Below are 13,926 nucleotides of genomic sequence, written 5' to 3'. Positions count from 1 at the left end.
GTTTTTGGGGGATTAATTTATTTCTATATTTCTTTGATTTTGTTTAGTACTCGGAAATCGAACCAGATGCATTTTAAATAACTCAATATAAATTATGATGAATTCATTATCATGGGGAGTTAGTTTTGTTTTGCAAATAGAGAAAAAAATTGCTTTTTTAGCCGTTTTCTATAATGATTTTCACTGTGATGATTATTATTTTTAACATTCAAGCTCATATAGGGCCTGGTATACTTACGTTGAGATATTCTTAGGTTAAACTCGTAGTAATCAGAGTTTTTCCAGATGACAAGACGCTATAACGGCATTGGACTAGAATAGTTCGAATGTATGTTAATTAGACTGGGCCAAAAAAAACGAAGAATTTTTTTTTAATGGTACTGTAAACACAATGTTCATGACGACAAATAAAAATTATCCTGAAAGTTTGAGCCCTTAATATCAATATTAAGGGGTGTATCGTTACAGTTATTGATTTTTTAACAGTTACCGCATTTTTTTACCCAAAATCCGTCAATTATCAATCTGAAAAATATCAACAATCCATATTTTTGAAGGAAATTAAATTTCCTACAAAAAAGCTCTCTTACTAAACTGACGTAGATCGAGCCGTTTCCTTGTAATCGTGCCTTAAACATTGATTTGTTTTTTCAAATTTTTGTTTGAATTTTTGACTTTTGTAACTATCAGAAAAATCAATATTTTCATAGATCAAACCATTATTTTTGTGGGAAATTTGATGCTCTACACAAAAGGTCTCTTAACATTTTTCATGAAATTCACTCCTCTAAAAGTTATTCGACATTGAAATTGTATTCAAAAGTAATTTGTCAGTGTCTGCAAACTGCAAAATTGAGATGGTTAAAATTTGTCTGGCATCTATATCATATGCATGTCTGAGGAACGATAAAAGATATTCTAATAACTTTGGAACGTTAAACTGAAATGATTCAAAATTAGAATCAAAGCTCGTGGTATCCTTGTTTCTGAATTATAGATATTTGTTTTTACTAATTCGTTATTTCTGTATTCCAATAACGCGGCATATTGACAAAAGTGAGAGAAAGTTTCTCGGGGGTAAAGAAAAGCGTCCAATATTTCCGAGTCTTTGAGTCACCAATAAATATCGACTTATAAAGTTGGGAATCGGTCGGACACAAAAGCTTTAATCACCGTAATTGTGCCGAGTGACGCGAAGCGGCAGCATTGACGGAACCGCCGTTTATATTGATTAATTATCCATGTGTATAGTAAGTATACGTAAGGTTGTGAAAATTCCCCTCCGGAAAGAACATGCACCGACAGAGCACAATGGGTACGATTGCATGAGTAGGTGTAGGAAGATAGGAACGAAGGAAGGAGGGTACGGCCACTGAGTGCAGTACAAGTCGAGTGGCCGCCGCGTGGTCCTGCAGAACCGTCCAGGCTGCAGCCCTTCGGCCGCGGCGGGAATCCCTAATGATTCCCGGGTATCTATAAATCATTGGATATACCTTCTACCTAATACCGGGATCCCGCCGCGACGGGGTGTAATATGTCGCCGAGTAGTAGAAAAGGTTGAGGAGGAAAGGTCAACGAAAAGCTCGTTAAAATCCACGCTCGGAGCTTTTAACGCCATTACGAACAACAACCCCATTAGGATTCGAACGCAACGCGGTCCGCGTATACTTCCGAATGCGATAACGGATAGGTTTCTCCGTTGTTCTGTATACCTCGCGATGTGCAGTGCGAGTACTGCGTGATATGCCCAGTTATGGGTTGGGCTGGGTTGGCTTGCTGGAGTATAAATCCGTACGGCCGGCTCTTTCGAACGTACAATTAATAGCGGTCTTTCCGTCCTCATATTCACCGACAGCTAGACAGCATCCCGTCGACAATGATGATAGGAACGACAATAACAACAACGATGATGATGATAATAATAGTCACAGGTCTTGTATCGCACACAGATACACCTACGTATGTCAATGCGAATGTGCCCACGTATGGTGTGTGCACCGCGCGCCATGGTGTTGCACGCATGTTTCCTCGCCCAAGTACATTTAGGTACGCTGCATGTTACGCGTACGTCTGCGTCGTTCCTAGTGGCCTTCACTTGACACCCCCCCCCCCCCCCCCCCCCCCCATCCCTCCTTTCGCCCCTATGAGGGATATTGACAGCAATATTGTTCCGTCATGGCAGAGTGATCGACGTCCGGTGGGTATAAATATGAGGGGATGACAAGAAAGAGAGAGAGAGAGAGAGAGAGAGAGGGAATTAGAGACGAGAGGGACCAATATTATTCGCATGCAGGGGTAGATTTTGGAATTTCATAATTTGCTGCGGTCAGATATAATTCTTGGGGTGACATATATGTGTACGTACGTATATAATATATATCGTTCCGTTTTTAATTAGCCGAAGTATTATATTCGGTTGTTCGACGGGGCACATGTTTAGAATATTTCTAGTAATATCTCGTGCTCATGTATACACCACCTATGTCCTCCAGACCGTGGAATTCCCCCGAAGGCCAATATGTATGGTATGCACGTGTATTTTTTGCCCCTCGCCTCCCACGTCAGCTCTTCTACAGGTATTGAGGATACGATGTATCATTAATTTATTGGTCAATTTGCGACATTTGATACATTTTTGTGACTCAGGCGTACTTGTTATATACGCAGTGTTGTACGTTATTTGTGCAAATATCCATTTTGTAAGTTTTTATTTCTTTTCTGCAACGGGACAATATTTTTCGCGGCAATGTCAATGCAGCACGATTTATGTAGGCACTTACATGCAAACTACGCAAATTGTTTTCGCAGCGACTTGCTGGCTTTTCGGCGTAATGGAATATTATGTAGGTATTATATGTATACACCGATGTGAAATGTGTACCTGTATTCTAATTCCATTTATTTGAACGTACTTTGCAATATAAAGTATATCGTGAAATTATATTTTGCAAACCGCCCGCTTCTCTCTCATGAACGAATTTATATCGCAAAATGTGCATTGGCGAAAATGTGTATGAAATAACGAAATATCGAGTAAACTTTTTATATTATATGCATGTATACGTATTGTATAATATGCACAGTGATATTAATTGGTGAAGAAATTCAATTGCACGAATGTATCAAAGTGTATTATCGAAATCCGTTGCGAAGCATGTAGAATATGTGTAATATAATTTTTGTCAACATCGATTAACAAAAAATCATGCAAAGCTCGGTTGACTGTGCTTGCAGCAGATTGAAGTTATATTTAGCGTGTGTGTGTATGTGCGCATCAAAACCGATATCAATGGTTCATTGGATTATTTGGAAAATTAATATCCTATTAATATCGCCTGTTCAAATACATTTTCCGGATGACGAATGTAGAACTTGAAAATTTGATTTTGCACAAGTTTTGGTGCATACACCGAAAGGTGATTTATTTTATCGTCGTTGAAGGAACATTATAAAATGGTTTACCCTGAAATTACAAAGCGCCACCATTCACATTCACCATTCAACGTTAATGACGGCAAGGGTACATTGTAAAAATTGCATCCAGATCGATGTCAAGAAGACAAACGTGCACGCGCACGCGCAAACTCACACACACAAACTTACACACGCACACGCACGCGTCTATACCTCATCAAGATGTTCACGAGTAACCGTTAAGCTTGAACAATTTTTCAAGACTCGAGATGTCTAGTATAGCCATTTTAAGAACGGAAATGGTCGTAGTTTGAAAAGTTTCGTACAACGAAAAGTGTATTCCGGATGTGACGTGATCGTTCCTTTAAATATCGTACGAATCAACGTCAGACCAAGTCTTTTTTCAGTGCAGCGGGTATTACAGGTACCTACAGATATTCATTCGCGATCAGCGTAATATATGCGTAGATCATTTTACGTGTAATTTAAGGCATTGCTCTATTATCATAAAAGTCATTTAATCTAACAATTTTACAACGTTGTACAGCGCAAAGAAAGATTTTCCCACGCACGCATACTCCTCGTCGCACAATGCGCATTGCACTAGTGCCGCTCTGCGTTTGAACCAAGAGAATTAGATGGGTAGAATACAAAGGGCCATACAATACTAATTGCGATCTGGGTACCCCGGTCGTCGTTACTCACAGATTGTTGTCATAAATCTTTCCTACATTGACGACTCTCTCTATATTGCTCCCACCGAGTATAACCCTGGTGAAAAAGAAGAAGAAGAAGAAGAAGAAGAAGAAGAAGAAGAAGAAGATGTCGAATACTAGAGAGGCGCACGTAGGAAGGTCCCGGCTATCTACGGCAAAGTCAGTGTACGTGTATATATACACACATATATATCGAATGAGATCCACCGTGATTAGGCTGATAACCGTGTAACCGAGTTTGTCGACGGGACGTCTTCCACTGGTGTCGTCGTCACGTGGTGACGTGGACGTCAGCCAAAGGCCAGAACCGTACGACATCCCCACACTCCTCCAACCCCCCGGTTAATGGAATATCGCGCTTATAGGCGAAACGCCGAGATCAAAGATCTGCCTTTTCTCTTCCTTATGTCCTTATTCTCAGAGGATGTCGTTCGCCGACCCTGCCGAGTCGGTATCCGAGAAACAAAAAGGATACTCGAGGTGGTATCAATGTCGCCCCAATTATTGTTACGCAGCCGAGTTGGTGGAAAATCAAATCTTGTCTCAGGTTTGCAGCGTTCTCGTTATACTAGAAACAGTCATACGTAAACAACGATCATTGAAGAGAGTACATTTCTTTTCTTTGTTTCGTCTATTTCGGAATGTTTGTTTACTGTGACTTGTTGGATTTCTAAAGTGTTACCGATTGATTTCACCCAAATGCTATTGGCTTCATGTGACTTATTAAGGTGGATTTGAATGAATTTAAACGACTTGAATTGATTCGAGGTAGCAAGCCAGCCTCCTAGTGTTGATCGTATTAATTTTCGTATAAAAACTATCAGAACCGAGGGAGTCACAAGTATTATACAAAGAGAAGAAAAACAACCGTCAGATCCTGTATCGAGCAACTTGATATTGTGTGAATAAAAAAGAAAAAAAAAAAAAAGTTCCCTTTTCCGCGCCCTAATATTCCTACATATCAATAATACTTACAAGACATAGATTCCATGTAGTATACTCTGTTATACGCGGGTATAAAAATGACAATCATAGGTCCACGTTTGGTCGGTTTGGTGGGGGATATTTTCCATCGCCCCGCATGTGAACGCATGAAAGTATGCGACTATACATGTATACACACCTACCGATATACCAGGAGTGCCTAGTACCGTTGCTTCTGGTATACGAGCTGACAGCCAATACAACGTGACCCCATATCCGCCACCCCCTACGGCTACATTGCGCGAGCGCGTGGCGTATTGAGGAGTAGCGTATATACGCCTGTCGTATGCACACACACTCGCATAGTTTTTTTTTTTTTTTTACATGTGTGTAGGTGCGGGGTTGGCACTGCATACTTCCCGTACACGTGGTGGTGGGTTGTTCGCTGGCTGTTTATACCCACACGGGGCTTGCGCGTTTCGTACGCCGCCGCGTTCCGCGTTCCGTGTTCCATGTTCTATGTTCCGTCCAGCCTTGCCGTGGATTCACATAATGGGCCTGTTACCCCATAACCATAAGCCTGTGCTACGGGCGATTAACCAGAATTGTAATTTTTAGGGGTGATTCTTGCCTTGCGCAAACTTAATGCATGTGCGTATACACGGGGATACGCTTTGGCAAATAATGAAACTCCTGCGCGTAATATTATCGCGGTGGTTCGGTAAATCATACGTATTCTCATCACGCGTCTCTACGCAGCCAAAACATGTCGTTTGGTCAATTGAGCGCGACGATGGTTCGCTAATTAATGAGCTGGGCGATTGATGGTTGAGGATAGAAAAATCTCCTTACAAGTTTTCGTCTGTTTTTCTTTTTTTTTTTATATACGTGTTATCATGTTTCTTTGATGTTATTATTTTGTCAATAAATAAATTGTACGTACAATTTTGCGTGCGAGTGTATATTTAACAACGTATTGTACCCTGGTTGCAAACTTTTACTTTTACTGCATCTATTTTTTTTGTTTTATTTGCCAGTATTTTTACTCTACTTTAATTATTTCGTGCCTAATCATACCGCCAAGAAAAAACATTCCACGTTGCTGTTCCTCAACAATATTTGCCTGTACAAACCAATGTACGATTGTTAGAACGCTTCGCTTAAGGAAAGGAGAATGCCTTTTGCAATCGATATATGCAATGTTATCGGTATATAGATGTGTAGGTACAGAGCTGCTTTTTGGATTTTGTTCGCGCTTCAAGTATAATTGTTCTGAACTTTGATGAGAGATTCCGCATTGAAACGAAAAATCAGCTTCCTGGAAGCTTAAAAAAAGTTTTCAACAAGTACCCGGCCGTTATTTCCGCTCCGCGTCTCCGTTCCGAGAGTTAATTTTTGCTCGATTAATTCGAGAAGAAAACGGAGAAGAAAATCATATCAGCGGGGAATTAAAAACAGAGTAAAAAAGTATCAAGTATGAATATGATCGAGAAGATCAACCCAAAAGATCAAAGTCTAAAGGTATTTATTCGCTCTTCGTTTATTACCGAGGAAACAAAAGAAAACGGAAATGTTGAAACAGGGGGAAAAAGTTCAAAGCGTCGACGGTATAGATGTACGTATGAAAATTACGTCGTCGTTGAAACAAGTGAATTGGATTGAATTAACTTCGTTCAAGTCTCTGTACGTTTACGATATTTCAGTACCCTGTGATTAACATTCGTATTAATTTTTCATCACAAATTCCAACTTTCCTAAGTCGATGATTTTCGATGGCTAAAAGAGTAGAAGTGGAAAAGATGAACGGAAAATATATGACGATGAAGAAGACGATGGAATGTAAATTTATTCACTGCATTTGTTCGGTTTTATTTGGATACAACAATTTTGTCTTCAGTTCGCTCGTTTAATTCCATTGGCTCGTGTCTTTTTAACAATGAAAAACGACTACCCCAAGTTATACAACCAATACAAGCATACCTTCCCTATTTCGTGTCCACCGGCATTCGAACTGATTCTCTGTTTCTGTATCTCTTCTTCCCATTTCTGTCCTTATACGGGATTAGAATCGGCTCTCTTGGATGCACCAAATAAAACTAATGGACGCAATAAATCTCCGGGAAAAGAACATCGCCTTAAATCCCGGCCAAATCGGTTCCTCTCTTCTCTGGTATTGCTTGCGCGTATATATACATGTTGGCATAAGTGTATATATATATATATATATATATATATACCGACTTATACAGGAGTAAAAAGGTGTATTTTTATACCTTAGACGGAAGGAGGATTTTCTGTTGCTACACTTTTTATACCACCTTTCTTTCTCTCCTTTCTCCCTGTTTCCATTGTTATTCTCTGTATGTTTCTATCTGTGGATCTGATTTTTTGTCGACATTACGTGCTTCACCCTCTATCGCATTGACCAGGTTAAAGCGAGGGTTTTTATTAATATAATAAATCATGTGATCAGCCAAATCGCTCGGCAGTAGTCATGGCCTGTAAAATTGACGGGTAAATAGCCAGAAATGACAAAAGGAATATATATTAATTTATAATTATATCATGATCGGTACAAAACATCTTTTCAAGATTTTTATTACCTTACCTGTTTCTAAACATTGCAAAAAGGAGCTTGTCTTAGGACTATAGATACAATTTGATTTCACCAATTTTTATCGTGTGTAACATAAATTAATGCTTTATTTTACTTATTTTTTTTTCCCGTAATTTGTTTCACAGTGTTTTTATTAGCAGCAGGTTTTAATTGGACGATGGTTGAATTGTGCAAGTACGTATACCTGTAAGGTACATCACGCTGCACGATGGAAATGGTAAACCGTTGACGGTGGGATAGAATTACCGAGTGAATCGTGACGCGGCGTGTGTGCGCGTGCCTGTATGCGTGATTATTTTCATTTTGTTTTTCACCATCGTTGTTGATTTTTTCCCTCCCGATATTTTTTTCCATGTTTTTTATTTTTTTCTTATCCGTCCATTTCCTCTTATTCTTTTATAGTTCGAATTTCAAACCCTCGTTAGCATAGATGGCTGGATGCTTACCTGAACGTCCGGGAAGCGGCGTGTTCATTAAATGCCCGAAGTACACGGGGATAGTTGGTCAGTCGGTCGGTTCGTTGGTTAGGTCACGCGATGATGAAACAATGAGAAATGAACCTCGAGATAATCCTCCGTCTAAATCTTCGTAATCAGTCCTCATACATTCCCTTGTATTCTGTATCACGGTTCTCATACTCGTTTTCTTTAATCTTCTCCGTCCTGTTCGTTAATAATTGCGTATAGGTACAGTTTCGTTTGCCGTTGTCGTATAATGATCGAGACTATTTATTTTCAATATCGAATCGATACCTGGGGAGTTGGTTGCCCGTTTGTACGTCGGTTCGCTGCGCGGCGGGATACCTCGTTTCAATAAATAAGCATTTACATTTTTATCTAAAACTCTTGTCTATACGAAGACACGCGGTTTAGGCAAGGTGAAACGGCCCGACCGAAATGCCTCTCTCTATAGACGATAAAAGTCAACGGGGAAACAATTAGAAGAATTTAAGACTTTTCCCTGCCTTGGCGACTCGCGTATCCCTGTATCCTTCTTTCCGTCTTTCTTCCCTCTGCTCAGCTCCTTTGCATCCGTGTAACATATACCGAACTTCAAAGATAATATATCGCTTTGCCGAGCTGTGACTAGGCCCACCCTTCGCATTACATGTAGGTATGTATATATGTATAGGTCTGTACACTTTCTTCCGCGTCCTCGACGGTTTAGGGACTTTAGGGTTTAACGTGTTTAGTTAAAAGCCTTCGCGCCTCGCTAAGCGTGTTTTGTCTTTCTTTCGATGCTCCGGCTGCTCTGCAGTTCCACTTGGATAGATGCAGCTTTATACTACTCTGCAACAGCTGCGACTGCGATTTCACGATTTTGGACGAATTCGATATTTCTGATTCGTATACTGATCAACCCGACCGAAGTTTTAGACAGTGATACGTAATTTGAAATCTTCCGGAATTTGGAACGATTTTTTGCACTTTGGTTAAATACGCGATGACTTGTACAATGATTTTAATCATTGCGAATTTAAAATATTTTATGCTGATTTTCAGTTATTTCAGACCAATCCATGTTTCTTTTATTTGTTCATAGAAGCTTCGCGCGATGTCAAGCAGGTTGCCATAACATTGTGTCTTATTGTTAGACAGTAAAGATTTTAGAGTCAATCAGCCGGCTCGAATATCGCTTAGTCGAAAAATAAATGGTTAATAAAGTCGATAGATACGATTGATATCTAGGTACGTATAATGTAAAGCTTGTTAAAACAAAAAATCCACTGAATTCTCCTCGTATAGGAAAATCGGCCAATTCGTTTGATAGAAAATGACTATGAAAAATTAAATTAAACACCGCATGCCGTCGCCCCAAATCATTCTCGTTCCGCTCCCTTAAAGGCGAGATTTTCTGTCCCTCCCCCTCGGCCAGAGATTTTTTTTTTATTCCTGCTACCCCCAAGGGTTGGAGGGACAGGCGGAAGCCGGAGGAACGGTAGTGTTGTTGAATCGTCAGTTACTTACGCTGGTTTGCCTCTAACTCTGTGTAAACAGGTTGGAACTGCCCCCCCCACCCCTCCGAGCCTAAAAAGCTTAGAGGGCGTACAGTTTCTGCAAGGATCGGAAAAACTTTTTAGGCGTTTTTCTTCCTTTCTTTCTCGCTTCGAGAAATCGAGTTGTTTTCTTTAAAGAACCAATAAGGGATCCCCACTTTGTGCTCAGCTCCTCTCTCACCGCCTGACAGCCGCCGCCACACTCTTCTGGAATTCTCTTTCTGCTGTTTGCGCGTCTAACCAAATACCGAATTACGTCTCTCCGCCTTCCTACTTTCGGATCGGCGGGGATTCCTCCTCACTCACGATCCATTATTGCCTTCTTTCGCCTTAGGCCTTGTCCTTGTCCACACCGCTATATATTGCAGCTTGACATCGAATTTTTTTCTCTGCCTTTTCGAGCTTTCGACGACAGAATTTTTCATCCCCGAATCGTTCTTCTGTTGGAAATAAAATGTGGAAAAAAAGACAATAAAAATAAATAAAACAGAAAACAAGAAAGCAAACGGAAATTTTTCTTCGATTCATCTCGGTGCTTGCAGCCCTCCGGCAATCATAATCTCCCACCCAATTTCATTCTCACGGATAAATGAATAGCCTTTTTAGACAAAAGCTTTTAACACTAAGCTTGTATAAATTGATGTAACACTTACGAGGAAGCGATCGAGTGCCGATAGTCGTGATACTTTTTTTCCGTCTTTCTTCAAGCTTCTGACCTTATCGTGGTTTACGTGTGTTTTCAAATTTCATTCTCCTCTATCTTCTCCGCACCCTTTCGTGTCGCTCGTTCATTTTTACCTCTACCCGATTACCTAATCCTTTTATACTCGGCTTAAGTTTTAACGATTTAGCAAATTTGCAAATTTGCTACGATATCGTTTTTTTTTTTTTTTTAATTTTTCTGAAATTATTTCCGATGCACATTATTTGGCGTGTAATACATAAATGACCTTCTCGTATTGATCAATCACTGTTTTTGTAAGCATGTTTGCCTTTTTTTTTTACTCTCCCTTTCAGCGATTGTACGATAATAGCTGGCTTAGGTGTATTTTAAACATATACGTTTCGAAGGTATTGCACACGCCAAAAAATTCCGGTTCAGAATTCGTTAGAAACAAACGGACGGATGGAGACGGACAAAGCTTTGTTCCCGGTACATTTCTCGGTTGTCTAAGTTGTACATACGGAATCGAATCGAATCGCGGGTTCCCTTTGATCAGTAATCGGGGACTCGGTGTAGCGGCAGGTATGCCGACAGTTCTTTATTCCTTGTCCTTCTTTATTTTTATTTTCCGTTTCCTTTTACCTTCTTCCAAACACGCGTAAGGAAAAAAATTCTCCCGTTGAAGTATAACTGCGAAATCGGCAGGGACCAAAAGTGTGACCTGAATATTTTCTGCTTCACATATACACGCATAGATATGTTTGGAATTCCATTTATCGCTTACATGTGTACATCGATCGACATTTTATTCACGTCTGAGGTACACACACACACACACACACACACATACGCGCGCATATGTATGTTTGTCAACGCAAATGTAATTTTCTAAGCCCCTAAATCGGTCGGAGATATTAAGATTTTGAGAAAGCATCATAGATAGGACTTGGCGCAGTGATCGTATCGGTGAAAGATAATTGGATTCGAAAAAAATCGGATCCATAGGTTGAAACTTGCTAATCGCAGACGCGACTCATCTCCAATTTCTGAAACGATTCTGATTGAGCAGAAGAATTTTAGCGATATTGAAAATTTTGCGCGTGCAGCTCTCTTTCTTTCTTTCTTTTTTTTTTTTTTTTCTTTCTTTCGTTCTCTCTCGAGCTGCGATTACAATTCCTTTGATCGAATGGAAACGATGGGATCTGTCAGCGAGCTATCAATCAAGAAAAAAGCACGCGGCCCGACGCAGTTCAGGGCGTGATTCGACTGGCCAACCATGCCAAAGTGACAGCGGTCCATTAAATCACATTTGGCTTGACGTCTTGTTCCAAATGCCTGTCATCGCTACTCCAGGTTGACTGTTTTCAACAGCTCGGCAATGAGATCCGTAAGTGAAACGGAAATCGAGACTATTCCGTATACGTTTAGGTACCTATAAAAATATATATTTATATTTATACTGCCAGACACGTGTGTGTCCGTAGTCGAAATTCATTCCGTCTCGAGTTCTCTACACGTATGTAATTTTCTATTGATCAGATGAAACATGTGACTTACAATTTGAAGTCACGAAAAACTACAACTCGGAAGAGCCTAAAAACAAAAACGTAACGAATTCATGATTTCACCGCTGGCATCAAAGCTGCACTTTTGTTTCATACGGCCGTTTTCTCAACGTGTAATTTCCACTGTCTCATGTATGTTAAAGAAAATGAAATTATCCTGCGATTGGAATTTTTTTTTTTTTTTTCGTTACCAGGGTCAATTAAAAAAACAAATATACAAAATGCATGTTATTTAGTTACAATCCATCATTATAATTCACACAGTGTTTTTTTTTTAACAACTAACACAGAGGCGAGGCAAATATGTGTCAGAAATTTATAAAAAAATTAATTCGATTTTGCGAAACTTGTCAAACATTATGCTGTTACAGAATATTTGGAAGTCATCGGTTTCGAATTTTCGTTCCAAAGTTGAAAAGATGTTCTTTCACATAAATTCAACTCGACTGACTTCAGCTGCAGTTTATAAACTTTTGCTGCACCGTTTATTTCTTTTTTTGAGGAGAGACTTGGACACTAAAATTTTCAAGATTTATTAAAAGCTAAAAGAAACAGTTGCATTATACAAAGTGAATCTTGAGTTCTCCGATGCTCCGTTTCTAATACTTATACACGACACCTTCACGCCATGTTTTATAGGATTAAAAAAAACCTCATCGTTTTACGTCTATTATTCAAATGAGTTGTCGGTAAGTGGATTGAGGCGCCTCTCCTCGACTCTGAAGTAGAAATCTTTGCCGCGCGTTACCTATCAATTCTCAGAATATCTCGAATAGGGTTCAATCAGACTAAAGTCAAGTAGAACTTTAAACGTCGTCAAAGAAGACGAAGGAAAAAATCGACGAAATATTTTTCCTTAAAATCTTTATTCTGAAATTTCCTTTTCATACAATATACCCACAATACGCGTCGTTTTTTTTTTTTTTTTTCACTTCATACTACTCCACGTTAAAATTTGCCAAATATAATCCGGTACTTATCACAGTACAGCCGTAGCATCGGTACAAGCGTTTTTTTTTTTTTTTTGTAAAATTGCTAATTTGACATTTCGACAAGTTATAATTTTCACCAAGCTAAACGACTCTTTTCCTTGATAAAAATACACCCTCAGATCCAAGTATGTACTACCCATGACACTTGTCGCAGCTGGGATGTCGGGGAGAACAAAGAGCATGCGAGGATCGGGCGGGAGGGGGTTGATAGAAGGCGAAAACGCCGTCGTCGCGGGGATCGGTTGGGGGTGGAGGGCCGGGCGGTGGGGGGGGGGGGGGGGTGAGGTAGGTAGGTACGAGAGTTGAAAGTCGACGCGTGGAATTCAGACAGCTCCGTCACCTCGGTCGAGTCTTGAACCCTCCCGTCGCGGCGTCCCGGTCACCCAGTGACGCCTCGAGGGCTGCGAGAGAGAGAGAGAGAGAGAGAGAGAGAGAGAGAGGGGGGGGGACCCTCGGGTCGGAGTAGGTTAAGGGTAGCCGAGACCCTTTCTAGCTTGCAGCTTCCAGCTTCTAGCTTCCCTCCTTTCCCGCCTCCGTTTCTCTGGGGCAGAGGCGTCGGTCGATATAGTAAAGTATGTGACGCTGCTTGGTGCTGCCCGACCGAGGATCTGGAGGTTTTTAGTTCCTGCAGAGAGTCTGCGGCCAAAGGGAGAGGGTGAGGGAAAAGAGGAGAGACCGCAACGCGGTGTTACGTAGGCACGGAGAAACACGCGGTAAAACAGGCAACAAAGCGGGAAATTTTATGAAAAATTACACGAGTTTTGAATGTAGGCTGAATTGGTAAGAAGAGGAAAAAAAAGGAAACCTCGGCAGAAAGTAATCTCACTATTCGCACATCGTTTGAACGATTAAAAATGAATTCAACTTATTTGAAGTCTAAAAGTTCTAAAAGCGAAAAATATGTGAAGTTCGAAAATGAGGTATACTTTGACAACTCTGACAGAGAGAGAAAGAGAGAGATGCGACATTTTGGGAGATGGTGAGGTTTGCAAAGTTGATGTTCCCGGAACCCCGGCATAGCCGAGGAACGAAGCGACC

General features: G+C 40.4%; 1 protein-coding gene and 1 long non-coding RNA gene across 5 annotated transcripts in view; one reads left to right on the top strand and one right to left on the bottom strand.

Annotated features, from left to right (window-relative positions):
• LOC124303534 (uncharacterized) overlaps positions 1–13,926 on the top strand; it is a 171,775-nt gene that overhangs the window by 54,453 nt on the left and 103,396 nt on the right. The window lies entirely within an intron of this gene.
• On the bottom strand, positions 491–11,924 carry LOC124303536 (uncharacterized). The gene is made up of 3 exons (XR_006907931.1): positions 11,915–11,924; positions 7,000–7,001; positions 491–629 (listed from the first exon to the last, which is right to left on the bottom strand). It is a non-coding gene; the product is annotated as an uncharacterized LOC124303536 (long non-coding RNA).

Source organism: Neodiprion virginianus, chromosome 4 (genome assembly GCF_021901495.1).
Source record: "Neodiprion virginianus isolate iyNeoVirg1 chromosome 4, iyNeoVirg1.1, whole genome shotgun sequence".
NCBI lineage: Eukaryota > Metazoa > Arthropoda > Insecta > Hymenoptera > Diprionidae > Neodiprion > Neodiprion virginianus.
This window is presented reverse-complemented; position numbering and strand designations above follow the sequence as displayed.